Source organism: Diceros bicornis, chromosome 7 (genome assembly GCF_020826845.1).
Source record: "Diceros bicornis minor isolate mBicDic1 chromosome 7, mDicBic1.mat.cur, whole genome shotgun sequence".
Classification (NCBI taxonomy): domain Eukaryota; kingdom Metazoa; phylum Chordata; class Mammalia; order Perissodactyla; family Rhinocerotidae; genus Diceros; species Diceros bicornis.
The window spans coordinates 44,569,422-44,588,859 of NC_080746.1; the positions used below are offsets into that span (position 1 = coordinate 44,569,422).

The 19,438-nt window shown below is 40.0% G+C and overlaps 1 protein-coding gene across 1 annotated transcript in view; it reads left to right on the plus strand.

The window, feature by feature from the left end:
• GRM5 (glutamate metabotropic receptor 5) overlaps positions 1–19,438 on the plus strand; it is a 543,453-nt gene that overhangs the window by 521,494 nt on the left and 2,521 nt on the right. The gene's annotated exons all lie outside the window — the stretch shown is intronic.

A 19,438-nucleotide genomic window follows, 5' to 3' on the forward strand; every position in this document is an offset into this window, starting at 1 on the left:
AGAATATAGAGTCTGTACATATGTGTGTGCATGTGCTGAGAGCAGAGCTTAAAGAGCCAGCTGCAGAGCAAGAAGAATCCTGTTGAATCTGTTGAACTTTCACCCCCAAACATTGTGTTTGCTTCCTCAGTAGTGGGCTCCTTCTGGTTTTCAAAATAATGTCTAACTTTCTCCAAGGACCACGGCATTGCACAACTGCTGGGGGGCCATTCACGTTGCAGTTGATGAAAATGGTGCCCGGAACTGTGCAGCATACAGCCTGAGCAATCATTCATAGCAGCCCTGGCCAAGAGCTTGGCCGACTTCGTCCATGGCTCTCAGAGAAAAGACAATGAGAGTGTGTGCACACGTGTAGGCATGTATGTGTGCACATTAGTGTATCTGATGGCCTTATGCCCGTGATTCCTTTATACAGCTACCTTTGGATCTCAGTGTGTCTGGAAGATAAGACTCAATGGATCATTTTGTGGGAGTAACTCAACAGACTGCTACTGGGGCTTCTGGTTTCCTTCCATTCTAATATGACAAAGTGGCATAATTCCTGTCCTTGAAAATCAGACATCACCAGAGTTGGCTACAAGTTGAAAATGACTGCATCAAATGAGAGCTCAGGGGCTCTGTCCAGAGTGACTTCTGATTTGAGGCAATTGTCTAGGACTGGAGTTCCCAAACCTAGCAAACATGCCTGCCTATCAAACATACTGAGGCAAACTCTTGGGCAATAGAACCTAACAATTTGTAGTGTGACAAGTTTTCTAGGTCATTCTGATTAAGCCAGTCCATAAACTGATATTTTGAAGTAATTCATTTGTCTAAGAGATATCATGGAGCTATTCACAGCAAACATTAGGTCTCAATTCTGTCATGCAGTGTGCTTGGGAGTGTTTAGTCAATGCTTGGAACTCTCAGATCTGATCAGCCCAGCGATTAGATTTGCCCAAGGCTGTTTTGATTAAGAATGGGGGAGGAGAGGATAGGAGATGGTGAGACACAGAGGGTAAAGGGACCCCAGATCAAACAGAACAAGCTGCCTTGGGTCAGGTCCAGATCTACAGAGGTAGGCACTCCATGTGTCTACACATGGAATGGTCCAAGTCTCTCTACAATAGCAAGATATCATTTAGCTTTTCTTTCCTCACTTATTTGGATAGGGCCGAGGTAATGGCAAGGCTTATTACACTATGCCTTGGTGGGGCAGAGGGGAAGAGTGCATGCTAGAATAAAGACCAGTCTGTTGGAGTAACCACCTCAGCCCCATAGATAAGCATAGTTAATTGGAAACAAATGGCCCTCCCTTCCTACTTTTTTCCCTTCCCATTTCTTTAGCATTAAATAAAAACTAACAAAGAGAGTGTGTGTGGGAGGGAGAGGGATTCCTCTAGTAGGGAGGAGAAAAGGCCTGGAGACCTACAAAAAGAGAGGCCAAAATTTCTAAGGCCCTCAAATCTTTTTTCCAACCTCATATTTGTTTATATAAATACACACACACATACACAATGACATTTATCCAGGAGAAATAAGTTTAAAATCAGCATTAAGAGAAAAGATATCAGAGAGGAGACAACCGCAATGTAAACCAATTCCAAATAAGGGGTTAGAGAGACGTTAATCCTGATTTTCTTACTCTGGAAGTGAATGGGGAGGCTGGGAAAAGGATAACTGTATGTGACTTTTATAGATATTTTTAGTATCAGGGGATAGGGCCTCTTTCTTATCCACTCCCACTCCTCCCCCCAGTTCTTCCCAGAGTAATAGTCAAGCATCATATTTACTGTGCAAACATCTGGGCTGGTTCTGTGGCCATTACTGAACAACCAGTCCAGAGAGGGGCCGAGGGAAGCTCAAACAACCACAGAAAACCAGGAGTGTCGCCCTGCATCTCATTTGCCTGTGTTTTCAACGATGAAAATATAGAATGAACGGGATCCTATGAATTCATCCCTGGGGTGATTCTTCCAGAGCCAAGTTGCTGGCAGGGAGAGGAGTTTTACAATGTACACAGTCAGAGCAGAGTGGAACGCTATTATGGGTAACATTGGCAGGGTCTTAAAGACACTCCCTCCCTTCTCCCTCCTACCTCCATCCCCTACATTTGACAATGTATGTTACATGTGTCCATAACACTCTAGCTTCCTGAAATATTATGTGGCTGTTTTCCCTTTATGTGAACAGTCTTTTTTTTTTCCTTCTGTCTGAATATAGGGTAACTTGCCATCTTTTCCTATTTTCACAGTGGACAGTCTAAGTGTGTTTCAGAGCAGAGCCCTCCTGATTGCAGGAGAAGTGAAAGAGACTCCTAAACAGGGAGGTGCTCTAAGAACAGGAAATTCTCTAAACCCTGTTACCTCGTGAGTTCATAGCGAGATGGTCCACCCTCAGGAACTGCTAAAACCCCAACAGTGAATGTTGCCATCTCTTGGCTCAGCAGAAGCATTCCATCGGTGTGCTTCTTGGAGTCTGCATTCTGACGTGCTCATACTGTATCCCATGAAGGAGAGGCACAGACATTTTGAGCCTCCCAATCTCTCTTTGAGAAAGGGCTCCCTTAGTCAAATGAAATAGACAGACCTGTAATCCCACTCCAGTGCTAGCAGGAAGGACAGGGTTATTTTTATTGTTGCTATGTCATGATATCAGTTATGGGAAGGATTAACCTCCAGTCAGTTGAGAAACTGATTTTCATCTAGTAGATGCAGCATCTAATTTTAGTGGGTATAAATGTTTAATAAAGCCTTAGAGAATCTGGTAACAGTGATGTCATAATAGTCATTATTAAATTAGTAGGAACTCAGATTTGAAAAATAGCCCCAAAATGTGATGTCTATGTTAAAATTGTTTTGCCTTTCATTCATTCATTTCTCCCTTCATGTAATGCTCATTTATTAAGCACCTACTATAAACCAAGCACTTACAAGGCTCTGGAGAAATGGATGACCAAGACATGACTAATGCCCTTGAAAATCTGTAATCTTTTGGGGAACAGGGTCAGAAAAACAGATAATTGCAATGCAATATGGAACCCTCTCCCATAGGACAGTTTATGCATCAGATTAAGTCTTCATTTGATAGTGTATACTATAGCTTATGCCAGTGCAAACAGAATTAAGAGTAATAGAAACTAAATAAACCTGAATTGAGTGTTCAGAAAGGGCTACGCACACAGTTATATAAAACTCAGAGTCCATAGAAGAGAAAGATTCTGCTTTTCCAGTATAATAGAGGCCAGCTAGCTTCTTAGCAGTACATTAATATCACTGCAGTGTCTTTTCTTCATTCCTCCCCAAACGTGATTTCAAATAATGCTCTAACTTATATTTAGAGATGTTCTAAAATAGATAAGAATAATAATAACAGTTACTACCATCACTATAATTACTATGCATCAGACACTGTAGCAGTGCCTTCACATATGTTATGCATTAAGTTCTCCCAAGAATATTAACGCTAGGTATTTTTCCTTTCCATGGTACAGATGAGGAGAATGAGGCTCAGGGATATTTCATAACTTACACAGTAGAGTGGTTTAGTGAAAATTCTGAAATCAGAGACTTAAACTTGGTTCCAGCTCTAGCCAGAATGTGACCTTGCGGTGCCACTTTACCTCTTCAATCACAATTTTCTGTAAAATGAGGATAATAATATGGCACTTCCCTTACTATAATGAAGTGAAAATTAAATGAGATAGTGCAAGTTGAGCACTCAGCATACCCTGGGCACACAGCAGACAATCAGTCATAGTGAGTGTTACTGTTTCCCCAGGCTGCCCAGTTTAGAGTTCTTTTTTTGTCTTCTCTTGTATTCTCCACCCTGCCATCATAGTTGTTTTCTCAAAAAATCAATTCTGGAAAAGTAAAATGAAATCTAGAAATAACGGTGAAATTAATTCAATGATATAATTTCTCTGCTTTAAAATTCATGTTCTGTGGTTTCCAGTAACAGCAGCCAACTTTTGTGTGGTGCTAAGATACACCAGACACTGTTTTAAGTGCTTTCTGTACGATCTCTTACGTAATCTTTGGAAAAGGTAAATGGTAAAGTTCAGATTGGAGCCCAACTGTCTGAATCCCACTTCATGCTCTAACCACTATGATATCTGCCACCTGGGATAAAATCTAAACTCGTGCACATAGAATACAAGGCCCTTCACACACTAACCCTAACCTAACTCTTTGACCTTTACTCCCTCTGTCTCAGCACATACATTCCGTTCTCCAGACACCCTCAATTTCTTATCATTCTCCAAATGTGCTGACTCCTTTCTACAATATCACACCTGTGTTTCCACCTGGATTACCCTTCCTTCTCCTTTTATCCATCTCCTCCAACCCCATTCCTGTTCTACCTCGCAACCTCCTACTCAGTATCAAAACCCAACTCTAAGGTCACTTCCTCTTTGAAGACTTTCTAAAATTCTTATAGTCTATTTTACATCTGCCCATCTTCACAATTCCAAAATAGTTATGGTTTACTTCTGATATTGCATATTATCTGGTTGCCCGTCTCTTCTCACTAAACTTAAGGTTTTTGCGGGCAAAAGACATCTTGTTCAATTTTACATCCTCAGTACCCAACAGGGCTCTGGGTCTATTGATTCAATTAACCAATTAATAAGAGTGCATGGAGAACCCTTCTGTATGCGGGTAGCACTGTTTTAGAGACCACGGGGTGTTCAGGAAAGCATGAAATCATCTCCACCCTAAAGGAACTGTCAATCTTAATAAAGAAATAAAATTTACTCTGATAGAACCTGCAAGAGCAATAGGCTACATTAAGGTGTTAAATCTGTGATCTAGATAATAAGGCCTATATTTGGATACGGGAGGAGAAAGCAACATGACACACACTTACAAGGTCAAGTTTCTGGTGACTTCACAAAGTATATTCTGAAGAACACTAGACCAAGTGCAAGAGATACTCCATGAGCAGGAAAAAAGAAATGACAGAAATGGGATTATGGATGAAATTAATACAGCTAAAACTATATGCTATATGCCCTTCTAGGAGGTTCTCAGTGAATGCTTACATAAGACTGGAGAAGTTCCACACAAATTATTTTAATTTTGTTTAACTTATTTGACCCTGGAGCTGTTTATTCATGAACCATCTATTGCCATTCTTACTTTCTATACTATTTGCCAATTAGTTTTATAAAAATATATTGATCAAAAAACAAATTTCTATATTCTGAGTAACTCATAATAATTCTTAGATTCTTATTATAAGCAATTTCCCAGGGAAATCTTTCATAAGTCTGACAAAAACTCAATCTAGCTAATGTCTGTTGACTGGAATAGAAATTACTAGCTTTATTTAATTACTAGCTTTATTATTGCCACAAATATAAACCAGCTTATTTTTCCAAAAGAATCACTAATTAAAGTGAGTATATTCTACTTATGTTATTAAATTGGACAGTCTCCTCTTCAGCCTATGGAAAGCATAATATAAATAGTAACAGGGGTACTTGGATTCCATGGCCTTCTTAATCGTCGTCTTGTCTAATATCCTTTTTCGGTGAAAAAAGGAAGAGCTGATCAAAATCTTTTCTGAGGCTGTTCTCCTTGCCTGTGAAATATATATTTTGCACATATATTTACATATATTTTATTTGAAAGAAGAGATTTGATAGCTTATAATTTCCTGCAAAAAAGGAAGAAGGAAAACAAAATAGTTTCTGATATAACAAATGCCAAGTCAAAAAGGGAGCAGCCTGCCATGTAATCATCAAGTTCAAACTCGTGTTCTCCAGAGAAAGAAGTCAGTGCTAGAGGCATCCTCTCTACTTTTAGTCCCACCTCAAGATATGGATAAAATCTTGCAATAATGTCCCCCTAATCTTATTGCCATATTCCCATTAGGTGAGTAATACCAAAATATAAGCTAAAGTTATTCAGCAGAGCTGAGTGCTCTGAAAATTGAATCACTTATTTCATCTAATTCAATGTTCCATGAGTAATTTTCAACTGATTCTTCAACACAAAGATTATCTATATTTAAAAAATGTTAATTCATCACTTATTATGCATAAGGCACTATGCTTCATACTGGAAATTCAAAGAGTTATGGAATATGGATTCTACATCTAACAATTTTTTGCCATTATACTTCACATGCCTTCAAAGCAGAGACTATGCTTTTGTAACACTATGTCTTCCATACTTCTAGAATCAGTAACCAAGAGAAAGTCATGGGCTTTAGTATCATATATAGCAAGATTTTATACCTTAAGTATTTTCTGCTTTTGTGCACACAAATCCCTGAACCTCTCTAAGATTCAGTTTTATAGTCTGTAAAATGGGTATCACGTTGATAACCGCCTCACAGATTGTTTTGAGGAATTAAAAATGGCATGTATATGAAAATACGTATACACAGATATTTTGAAAGAATAAAGAAATTTAAGTGGGGAGATCAGATATACATACAGAAGGCAGTATATTACAATTGAAAAAACAAAAATAAATATTAATCAGGAACATATGTTATTTTTTGTATACATCTATCCAATTAATTTTCTAAGGGGCCAGAGAAAGGAGAGATTCCTGTTGTCTGTGAGGAACCAAGAAGATTGACATAAGCAAGATAATGGGGTAGAGGCTAGATTTAAAAAGTTGTTTTAATAGTGCAAGGATACATTTTCTTTTTTTATTGAGATATAAGTGACATATAACATTGCATTAGTTTTAGGTGTACAATATAATGATTTGATATATGTATATATTGTGAAAAGACCACCACAATAAGTTTAAGTAACATCTATCACCACACATAGTTATAAAATTTTTTTCTTGTGATGAGAACTTTTAAGATCTACTCTCTTAGCAACTTTCAAATATAAAATACAGTATTGTTAACTACAGTCACCATGCTGTACATTACATCTCCAGGACTTATTTATCATATAAGTGGAAGTTTGTACCTTTTGATCATCTTCACCCATTTTGCCCACCCCACACCCCCACCTCTGGCAACTACCAATCTGTTCTCTGTATCTATGAGTTAATTTTCTTTTTTTCTTCAGATTCTACATATAAGTGAGATTACACAGTATTTGTCTTTCTCTATCTGACTTATTTCACTTAGCATAGTGTCCTCAAAGTCCATCCATGTTGTCACAAATGGCAGAATTTCCTTCTTTTTTATGGCTAAATAATATCACATTTTCTGTATCCATTCGTCCATTGACGGACTCTTAGGTTGCTTCCATGTCTTCTCTATTATGAATAACTCTGCAATGAACATGAGGGTGCAGATATCTTTTTGAGATATTGATTTTTTTTCTTTTGGATAAATACCCAGAAATGGAATTGCTAGAGCATATATTAATTCGATTTTTAATTTTTTGAAGAAACTTCATGCTGTTTTCCATAGTGGCTGCACCAATTTACATTCCCACCAAAGTGTACAAGGGTCCTCTCTTCTCTAAATTCTTGCCAATACTTGTTATTTCTTGTCTTTTTGATAATAGCCGTTCTAACAGGTAAGAAGTAATATCTCATGGTGGTCTTGATTTGCATTTCCCTAATTATTAGTGATGTTGAGCACTTTTTCATGTACCTCTTGGCCATTTGTATGTCTCCTCTGGAAAAATGTCTATTCAGAAGGGATACATTTGCTTTGTCCATTCATCTGTCAATGCACATTCAGTTTGTTTCTACATCTTGGCTACTGTGAATGCTGCTGCAATTAACATGGGAGTGCTACTACCTCTTTGAGATCCTGATGTCAGCTCCTTTGGATATATACCCAGAAGTAGGACCGCTGGATCGTATGGTAGTTCTATTTTTAAATTTTGAGGAACATCCATACTGTGTTCCATGGAGGCTGTACCATTTTACATTTCCTCCAACAGTGCACAAGAGTTTCAATTTCTCCACATCCTCACCAACACTTGTTATCTTTTGTGTTTTTATGAATAGCCATCATAACAGATGTGAGGTGATAACAATACTGTAATTTACACTAAAAAATCTAAGAGGGTAGATCTCATGTTAAGTGTCCTTAACACAATAAAAGGAGGAAGGAAGGAAGGGAGGGAGGGATGGAGGGAGGGAGAGAGGAAGGAAGGAAGAAAGGGTGGGCAAAGATACAGTGTTAAGCATCTGAAGCACCCCAAAGGGAATGAGACTGGAACAGACTTAGTCCCTCATATCTGTGGCATGTGCCCTTTTTATCCAATAAGAAAAAAATAATCAAGAAAAATTGCACTCGTAAACAAGGAGCTTTGTATACATAATGAGCATGTTAGTGGTAGATCTCCAACCAGGATTCAAGCCTCAAAACTAAAGTACTCTTGGGGCCAGCCCAGTGGCTAGTGGTTAGGTTCGCACGCTCCGCTTCAGCAGCCTGGGGATCACAGGTTTGGATCCCAGGCACAGACTTGCACGTTGCTTATTAAGTCATGCTGTGGCAGGCGTCCCACATACAAAGTGGAGGAGGATGGGCACAGATGTTAGCCCAGGGCCAATCTTCCTCAGCAAAAAGAGGAGGCTTGGCAACAGATAGTTAGCTCCAGGCTAATCTTCCTCACCAAAAAAAAGAAAAAAACTAAAGTATTCTTCATATATCAGATTTAAGTTATATGCCTTAGCTGAGATGCTTCAAGTGAGATCGAAAGGAGTCTCTTGTCTAAACATAAGTCATTTTTGCAGCAACCATTGTAAAATTCCTGGAACAGTCTCTTATCCTACATCCCTCAGGATTCATCTCTGCAATGTTCAGGTCAATGTTGATACACAGTTTTGGAATTTATTATCAGGTCATCTTATGGACAAATGGCACTGCCATTTTCCTGGACACCCCACAAGGGTATGTCTTGTAAACCCCTTGGTTCATGTGTGCATCTTGGCAATTAGTACAGAGACAACATTGCATGCTGGCAATGATCAGATTTAGGGTCAGATTAGAAGCACTGTTTTGCATTTTATTTGACTTGGGCCATAAGCCTCAGTTTTTGCATCCACAGTACACGTTAATAATACCTGTCTACACCAAGCAATTAAGGTGATAGAATTTACTTCATTTCCCTAATACTCTCAGCCCACCTACTCTACACGAGGCACGACACTAAGCCCAGGAGACGCATATAGATGCTGCCCTTGGAGTGTTCTAGGTTTAGTGCAGGAACAGACTTGTAAGTAATTAAAAATACCTTTTGAGGGGCCGGCCCAGTGGCGCAGCGGTTAAGTGCGTGTGCTCTGCTTTGGTGGCCCGGGGTTCCCAGGTTCGGATCCTGGGCGGGCACTGACACACCGCTTGTCAAGCTATGCTGTGGCGGTATCCCATATAAAGTAGAGGGAGATGGGCACAGATGTTAGCTCAGTGCCAATCTTCCTCAGCAAAAAGAGGAGGATTGGCATCAGATGTTAGCTCAGGGCTAGTCTTCCTCACACACACACAAAAAAAACATAAATACCATTTGATAAGTGCTATGTCAGACAGCTGTTGTGAAGGACAAATATAATAATATAGGTGAAAATACCTGTGAGGTGTAAAGTTCTATTCAAATAGGAGCTATAATTGTTCCAGGGCTCTTCTCTCCTTTGTCATCAATCCTAGTCCCACGTTTTTTTTGTTTGTTTGTTTGTTTTTGTGAGGAAGATCAGCCCTGAGCTAACATCCATGCTAATCCTCCTCTTTTTGCTGAGGAAGACCGGCTCTGAGCTAACATCTATTGCCAATCCTCCTCCTCCTTTTTTTTTTTCCCCAAAGCCCCAGTAGATAGCTGTATGTCATAGTTGCACATCCTTCTAGTTGCTGTATGTGGGATGCCGCCTCAGCATGGCTGGAGAGGCAGTGCGTCAGTGCACGCCGGGATCCGAACCCAGGCCGCCAGTAGCGGAGCCGCGCACTTAACTGCTAAGCCACAGGGCCGGCCCCAGTCCTGCGTTTTATTCAAGGTTTAAATCAAGCTGGATTACTCCACAGTCTTCCTGGCTGCACCAGCCCACAAGCACAAAACAGCTGTGTCTTCTGGTCTCTCCTTACTCAATTGTAATCTGGGCTTTACAATGATTGCTAGAAAAAATCAATTCCTATTTTAGAAAAAAAAAAATCCTCTAATCTTAGTTGAAGCACCTCAACTAAAGCCTAGAACTTAAATCTTAGTATGAGCAGTAGTTTAGTTTTGAGGTTTGAGTCCAGGTTACTGAATTATGGATCAAAAGATACAGCTTAATTGGAGAAAGAAAACTGTGTGATCCAACAAAATGCCTCTGCTTGGCACATACCCCCGCATCTCCCTTGTGAGATGCTTTCTCTTTCGGAGACTTGCTGAAACACCAGCTGTACCAGATCCATCAGGCACTCTAATAGCCCACTCTGAATGGGCATGTAACATTTTGAAAAGGCCTCCTGTTGCTGTTAAACCACAGACGAGTTAAAATAGGGCTGAGTGGTTCTCTTCCTACAAGGATTTATTAGGGAGTAAATGCCTGGTAAGAGAGGTTATCTGGGGGAGTGATCTAAGAAGCATGCAGCCACTGCTCCCTTCCCAGCTACTTAAAAGAGAGGTGACAGTCCACTTCACAGGGTTGTTGGAAGGGTTTCATGGGATTGAGCATGTGGAGTTAGTTTCTTTGCCATATATGCAATACGTGTATTAATTGGATTTTGTTTATCCGTGTTATTTTAACATTCTCAAGGCTTTAAGGCCTTGTTAAGCTCCAATTGATTTGCAAATCCTTCCTTGAAACTTCTTGCCCAATGAGCAATCTTTTCTCTGAATTCTTCTAATGCCAAGAAGAAAAATCCAATGCACAAGGACAAATCTCTTTTCTTTCACAACAGTTTTTGTATCAGTATATTCCTTTCCACCTCATTTTTGTCACACCTGTTAGTATCTTAATGTTGTATCCCTGCACTATTAAATCAACCTCTTAAATCTACTCTGGGCACTACTATTTTGCTTGTGTCAAAGCTATCTTCTTGGTTCCTCATTGCCTGAAGGACTAATTAACTTAACAAATATTAATTAGGCCTTAACATTTTCCTGAAGTAGGACCAGGACTGAGGCCAGACAAGGAATAAGGTCAATGGATGAAGCTGCAGTGAGGATTTAAAGAAGATTGTGGCAAGGTTCCTGCATTCAGTTGTTTTTGTTGAGCTTGTGAAAGACGATCGAATACCTAAAATATTAAATAACAACAGAGAATTCTTACAGTTGAAGAATAATGTAGAAAAGAAGCCATGGGTATTTCTTTATATATTCATTCATTTACCAATCAAGCATGTAGATTACATCTGTAACTAATAATTAGACCATCTCTCTGGTCTATATATTAGACCATGTATCTATCCTAGACCCTGATAAGAAGTCCAAGGTTAATTACTAATGAGTTACTAAAATAGCATAAGAAAGGAGAAGAAGGAAGATCCTTGTAGGTCAAGGGTGGCCATGAAGAATTTTTATAGCGGACAAAAAAGTTCAAACTCTATCTTCTGATGCCTGAACTTCTTACTCCATCCCCACACAGTCATACTGGACTACTAGTTATCTCTAGAACATTCCTTGTGGATTCCTAAACTTCTGTCACTGCTATCCTTCCTGGAGAGCAATGCCTACCAGTCTCTTTTTGGATTTTGCCATAATCTACTAATTATTTTTTTTTTTGCTTTGCTTTTTCTTTGTTTGTTTGTTTATTGTGGTAATGGTTTATAACATTGTATAAATTTCAGGTGTACATCATTATACTTCTGTTTCTGCATAGATTACATCATGTTCTCATGTTCACCACCCAAATACTAATTACAATCCATCACCACACACATGTGCCTCATTATCCCTTTTGCCCTCCTCCCTCACCCGTTCCCCTCCGGTAACCACCAATCCAATTTCTGTCTCTATGTGTTTGTTTGTTGTTGTTATTATCTACTACTTAATGATTGAGATCATACGGTATTTGACCTTCTCCCTCTGACTTATTTCACTTTACATAATACCCTCAGTGTCCATCCATGTTGTCACAAATGGCTGGATTTCATGGTTTCTTATGGCTGAGTAGTATTCCATTGTGGATATATACCACATCTTCTTTATCCATTCGTCCCTTGATGGGCACTTAGGTTGCTTCCAAGTCTTGGCTATTGTGAATAATGTTGCAAGGAACACAGGGGTGCATGTATCTTTAGACATTGGTGTTTTCACGATCTTTGGATAAATACCCAGCAGAGAATAGCTGTATCGTATGGTAGTTCTATCCTTAATTTTTTGAGGAATCTCCATACTGTTTTCCTACTAATTATTCAAGGACTGGATGCAACCTGTCTCCTGTAGGCAGGCAGCATTCCCTGGCCACTCCCTTTCCACTGGAAATGGTTTCTTTCTCTTATGAAGTTTTGAATCCCTTGTGATCTGTAGGAACCCGATGAACTGACTGCTTGTTCCCCTGCTCCACCACCCCTCACTCTCCTCACCCTTAGCATCCTTCCACCTGCCCATCTGCTTCCCCATTTCAAGGTCTTAGGGAAAAGAAAACAACCTGTTTCTATCAAAATACTGTAACTCAGACTGTTGGCCTTCTTCTATATGTATCTTCTCTCTTGAATTCAATTTTACCCTCTTTGGGGGAAGTCTCTTGTATCAATAACTCTCAGTCACAATATCAAAAATTACTGATGAATCAAAATCACTTATCATATATCATTTATTACCAATATTAACTGAAATACCAAAATTTTCAAAATAGTGCAGATTTAAGGTTATTCTTGAAATTATACCATTCTCATTTACTGATATTCAAAATAAGTCAGGGAGAAAATAAGTGTGCTACAAAGAGGACAACTGTCTTTTATTGGATCATAGCATGAAAAAAAAAGGCTGAAAACTGTCATCTAAAATTAATTTCTATGGTTGTAAGCTTCCAGTGCTTTCATCATCAAGGCAGCCAATCACTATGCCAGCAAATATAGGTACTTGATCAACCTGTGCTATTTGAGTTAACAACCAAAGAGAGATGTAGGGTGCTTTCTCGAAACTGCAAAGTATAGTATAGAGACTTAGGGTAATAGAGACTATAAATCAGATGACTAACTTATCTACTTAGAAACACATATCATCACCAGATGACACCTGAGGCTTCTCTTACATGGCATATGGATAGCTCAGTTCAAAAAACAAATATAGGGGCCGGCCCGGTGGCGCAAGCAGGTAAGTGTGCGTGCTCCGCTGCGGCGGCCTGGGGTTCGCCGGTTCGGATCCCAGGCGCGCACTGACGCACTGCTTGTTGAGCCATGCTGTGGCGGCGTCCCATATAAAGTAGAGGAAGATGGGCATGCATGTTAGCCCAGGGCCAGTCTTCCTCAGCAAAAAAGAGGAGGATTGGCATCGGATGTTAGCTTAGAGCTGGTCTTTCTCACAAAAAAAAAACAAAAACAAATATGGACAGCGTACTGTCATGGAAAATAGAATTGGAAATCATGTCATGGTATTAGTCTCACTTTGCCATTTTCTAACTGTTTAACCTTGGGCAAATCACCTATCTCATTGAGCCTCAGTTTTCCTATTTTTGAAAGGGGACTAAAGATACTGATCCTGTCTACCTTTGACAATCAGTGTTCCTAAAAGCGCTTTATAAAGCACTATGCAAATACAAGGTGGAATTGCTTTGATGTCTGTATTAGGTAATTTACTCCTTGACTTCATTTCCATTTACTCAAGTGTTTTTCTCTACACATACATCTCTAATGCATACATCATCATGGCCATTTAAATTGTTTTTGTCAGCAAGATAGCTATTTACATCCATTTATGTTTCAACTGGGAAAATTTATATAGATGATTCTGCCATTTTCTGATGTATTATGGTGTGTTTCTCAGTGTAATTGTCAAAACCAAGACATAAGGTTTTAGGCAAGGCTCAGAAAGAAATTCTTTCACCTAATTTAAAATGTCTGAATATAAACAATATGAAATTCCTCAGGATCTTTTAAAAACTATATTTCCATACTTTGTAACTGAAAGCAAAATATACTGATAAAAGTTTAAGAAAATGGAACTGTAATTGCAAATTTTCTGCTTATAATATTCTTAATTCATGAAATTCTTTTGACTTAATATTTTCTAATGTCATTCAGAAGACATATTTGCTAATGATTTTACATTTTTTTAAAGATTTTATTTATTTATTTTTTCCCCCAAAGCCCCAGCAGATAGTTGTATGTCATAGCTGCACATCCTTCTAGTTGCTGTATGTGGGACGCGGCCTCAGCATGGCTGGAGAAGCGGTGCGTCGGTGCACGCCCGGGATCCGAACCCGGGCCGCCAGCAGCGGAGCGCGTGCACTTAACCGCTAAGCCACCGGGCCGGCCCTACATTTTTTTAAAATACTTTTTGTATTAGGAAGCTCATAATCTTACTATACCTCTCTCTTTGCTGTCCCTCAACTCAAAATCACAAACAAGAGAGGTTTAGCAATGAAGATAATTTCTTCATAAAAAGAATTTGTTAATTTTCAGAGGATATATTTGTTTATTCTGACGCCCTGAAACTGTGCAACTTATGAAAGTACTAATAAACCATAGAACAAAGGGGAGGATAAGGGCTTCGTTATTTTTATTGCGTGAAATATTCTGAGAATTTTCATTGCTTACATGCCATTAACAAAACCCTAAATAAGTTTTAAGGAAAAAGCCACACAGATCATTCAACAGCAATTTAAAATGAACACAAATTCTAAATTCCACAGACTTTTTTGATGGTCAAATTCTCTCTTTATTAGCATTTGCTTCCTAACGATGGTGTGCCATGGCAGAATGCTCTAATCCCTACAGGTTTTGGCAGATGACTAGAGAAACTGGGAGAGGTCAGTGAGCTGATGTGCAGAGCCTGCTCGAGATGAATAAATTAAAGTGTCCCACGTGGAAGAGAGGAAGAGAGAGAATAAACCTCTGAGAGCAAAGGTAGAAGGAGTCATTTTGGCAGACCCAAACTGTAAACAACAAACAAATAAAAGACCTAACCCTCCAATAACATTATCAAAATGCTGCTTTTTTTTCCTTCCAGAATAAAGAGCAAATTGTGATCAAAGAGAGAACGTGAGACCACATAGTATTATATTTGGCAAAAAAGTTAATTGGTGCCTGGAAAGAGCAAGAAGTTTTTTTTGGTTTATTTATTTATTTATTTTTGGCCAGTTTGTCCTCCCTCCAGATGTAGCAAACCATTTGTTGTGTCTCTCTCTCCTCCATTCCTCTTTCCTCCTCCTTCTTTTCTAATGGCCAAAATATGCAGTGGGGAAGGTGAAGTGCTATAGGCAGGTAAGGAAGTTCCCTTTCCTTTTTTTTTCCACCTCAGGCCCCTGGGACAAAAGCATAACCATGATGCTTAAAAAAAAAAAAAAACTTAGCCTAAGTAATAATAAACCACATTTTACCTTGATTGAATGGAAGGTTTGGCAGTGATAAATAACCCCTTGCGGAGGTGCTATGCTTTATAAAGTACCCTTGGTGTATTAGCCTTCTGGTTCCTCCCAGAAATCATGTGAGGAGGGCAGGGGAGGTTTATTTCTTCCATTTTTTACCAATAAGCAAAGAGGATCAAAGGTGTTAAGTGACTTGCCCAATATCACTCATCGCTCAGGGCCAGATCTTGGACCCACATTCTGGGTCTACCACCCATACTGCCTCAATAAGCTTTTATCACTGAGAAGTTTCACTAAAACAGATATATATGAATTATTAAAAAGGAAGAAATACTTCCTTTGTGATTTTCATGGTAGATATCAAGATCTGTGTTTTTGTATTTAGTTAATGAAATATCTTTTATCTGTACACACTGATTGATTACAGTGAGTTAAATGAAAAGTAGATTCATAAGACAAAAGAAATAGAATTTCATTAATAGTGAATTATTTTTAAAACAATTCTAACAGAAAATCAATTTAGTATAAGTTTTTTAAAATGAATTGCATTTATCCACTCCATTATTAGCCCAAAAATATTACTGAGCACCTGCCATATTCTAGACAATGCACTGGGTACCGTGGATATAACAGGAAACAACAAATCCTCTGCCTGTGCCTTCGTAACACCCCACCCAAGACGTGAGATGGACATACAACAGAGAGTTATAGGAAGTGCTTAGGCAAAAAAGGAAGGAAAAGGCAGAGAGGAAGGAGCACAATGAAAGAGATTTCAGGAAGTAAGATGTGGAAGAGAACTAATGTGGGATTTAGTGGAGTAGATGTGATTCCCCAAGGAGAGAGTTTAGGGTGAGAACAGACAGGCTTCAGATCAAACCGTATGGAACTCCGACTTTTATTACAGTTGGTCAGGTTAAGGAGGAACAACCAGAAAGATGTTATGGCTTTACTGTATATTTTATTTTGCACTGAATTCTCTGTTCCTCAAACCAGACCTCAAATGGCACTGAGTATATTGTTTTTATCTTCTTAAATGTACTACTCACATGGAATGCATAAACTAACATCTTTAGCCACCTTCTCCTTACCAGACCCTTTCACATACAGTGTCTCACTTAATCCTCACAACAGCCTTCATTCACCAAATGAAATACAGTCTGCTTTTTAGCAAGGCTCAAAGAGACTGCTATTTTCCAAGCATCCAGGATGGCAGATCCAGAATTAGAACCAAGGCTTTAGGATTCTTGGTCCATTGCACTTCCCACACTGTGGCCCTGTTAGCTCAAGAATTCTATTCATCCACCAAATGCTTATGAAGATCCTGCTGTGTGCCAATGAACAAGACAGATAAGGTCCCTGTCTTCATGGAAACTACAGTCTACTAATAAACAGACTAACGTCTTAAGTCGGGTTTTTTCTTAAGAGCTCCCATTTACTTTGTAGAAAAAAATCTTTCATGATCCAAGGACTGAAATGAAGCGCCCAGATTTGGACTGTGTTTTTCTGGTGTCTCCTGTGCCTGTTGTTATTCCAATGGTCTGATGTTCTCTCTCCCTTATGGCCATGGACACTGTGAGCAAAGGCATGGCCAGGAAAAATGTCAGTACTCTGTACAGACTGGTTGGTGAGGATAGTTTCCTTCTCACTCATTTATCCAAAGGTTTTTCAATCTGCTATCATATATTTTGGGCACGGCTACATATGATTCCAAAGACTGTCACTGTTAACGCCCAAAGTTATGTTCCATCAAAACCTCTCTGTACTGGGAGCAAGAACTTCCCTAGAGTAAAGCTTGATAGAACAAATCCAGTTATGCCTCTAGTTTCTAGCCCATGCTTTGTATTCAAAGTGGCCTTAGTGACCTGGAAGACTAATTGTCCCTCCTGACATGCCTATTTCTTATCCTGCTGTTAGGAGAGAAAGCACGTTGTTGGCCACCATCCTCCTCATTAAATCTCATAAGTAATATGGCCCAATTCTTCTGTGCCATGTTCCAGAAGTTAGTGGACACCTGGGAAGAAGAAAGGTACTGCACTGAAAACATAAAAGGTGGCAGGTTACGTTAATGCGAAACAGAAAAACAAACCCTGAAACTCTCCTGGAAAGGAAAGTTAAGAGGTTGGCAGAGCCCCTTCCACTACTGGGGATGCACAGCAACCGCCAAACCTGGAAATAATTTGTCCATCTTTTGCAGGAAAAGGGGTCAGGGTGGAGGACACCTCACATTCCGGTATTCGGAAGGACACCAGGTTGCAATATATTGGGTAGATAAAATAGAATGAGATTTCAGAGGAAGGAGCAGAGAAAAGAAGACCACAAAGTAGAAAGGGACAGATAAAGAAATGGGAGGCAGCATGGGAAAGGGGCAGGAAGCATGTTATAGGGGCTGCAGAAACAGAGGTGTGTTATCAAGGGAGTGTCTCGGGCAGAGTGGATCTGGCTGTTGGAGTCAGGCAGCCCCAAGACAAGTAAGGTCCAAACACCCTTCAGTCTCCTGCCTGGCCAAGGCAGGCTAGCCCTCCAGCAAGGGGGCCAAGGGAGCAATGGGAACCCAGAGAGAAAGGACAGCTTCCTGTTAGAGTTTCTCAGTTTGTGGAACAGCTGCTACAGAATCACTTTGGGGAGCAGGAGGACAGAGTGCCTGTAAAATGCATGGATCCTTGGAACCCCATCCAGACTATGAGAATCTACTGGGGCCAGGCCTGGGGGATATTTGACAAATGCCCTAGATGAGTCTTATGCACAATTAAGTTTAATAACTACTGGCTGAGATGATACAATTGGGTTCACTAAAGCCTTTTTGTTCACAGACTGCCCAAGGCTATCTCTTGGTCACAGCCCCTAGAACAGAGCTGCCTGGACAAAACAGACCCCCTAGTTACAGAGATCTCAGATTCCTGCATGATTGGAAATTATACCATGATCTCTCCAGATAACATCCACGAAGGTCACGCGACATCCTCTGACCATAGTCAAGTTCCCAATAGAGGGTCTGTAGTTTCAGAGGCTGTTGAGTCATTTTTAGTGGCAAGGAGGGTACGGTCAGGCTCTGAAGCTGAGACACAAATTCCATCTTCAGCAGAACAGTTTTCAGATCCCAGGATGGAGAACAAAAAGGACTGTTTGGGAAAAGGAAGGAGAAGAAAGGCCCTGAGAACTCTTGTCAGTCAGACAACAACCATCAAGACCCTAATTTGAGAAAAATGTGCTGGGTGCCAAAGGCAATATACTGCACACTCCCTCATGGAATTGTTATTCAAGTTTTAGGCCTAAAAATAAATTTGTGAGGGCCGGCCCCATGGCTTAGCGGTTAAGTGCGCGCGCTCCGCTACTGGCAGCCCGGGGTCGGAGCCCGGGCGCGCACCGACGCACCGCTTCTCCAGCCATGCTGCGCCTGCGTCCCACATACAGCAGCTAGAAGGAGTGCAGCTATGACATGCAACTATCTACTGGGGCTTTGGGGGAAAAAAGAAGGATTGGCAATAGATGTTGGCTCAGAGCTGGTCTTCCTCGGCAAAAAGAGGAGGATTGGCATGGATGTTAGCTCAGGGCTGATCTTTCTCACAAAAAAAAATAAAAAATAAAAATAAATAAATTTGTGAGGAGAATTTCTGTGAAGCAGAGGAGTTCTAACTAATTAGAAAATTCGTATATGTGTTCACTGAATTTGTATTTTCCAGCAGATAAACCAGAGTAAGTAAAACCATGTTCAAAGTCAGGAGTTCAGACAGAAATCCCTAATTAAATACACCAATCATTGGCCTGCAGAGTAACAATGGAACTGGAACCACTGTCTACGTCCTGGTAACCCTTGACTCTCTTACCCCCTCCCTCCCCTTTAATGACTGGGTTGGTGACTTGAGGTCCTAATTCTATTTCCTTTAGAAACCTGCCAACTTGAGGAAGCACTTGCCCTGTACCAGGCACTTCTGCGCACCACCACAGCGCACCACCCCAGCACTACAAGCCCCCGCTTCTACTTTTGCAGCATAACCAGCTGCTGCACTCATGGATGGGCTCAGAACTACTGCAGAATCCCCATAAACACTCTACTCTTACTAATATCCTCTTGGACACAC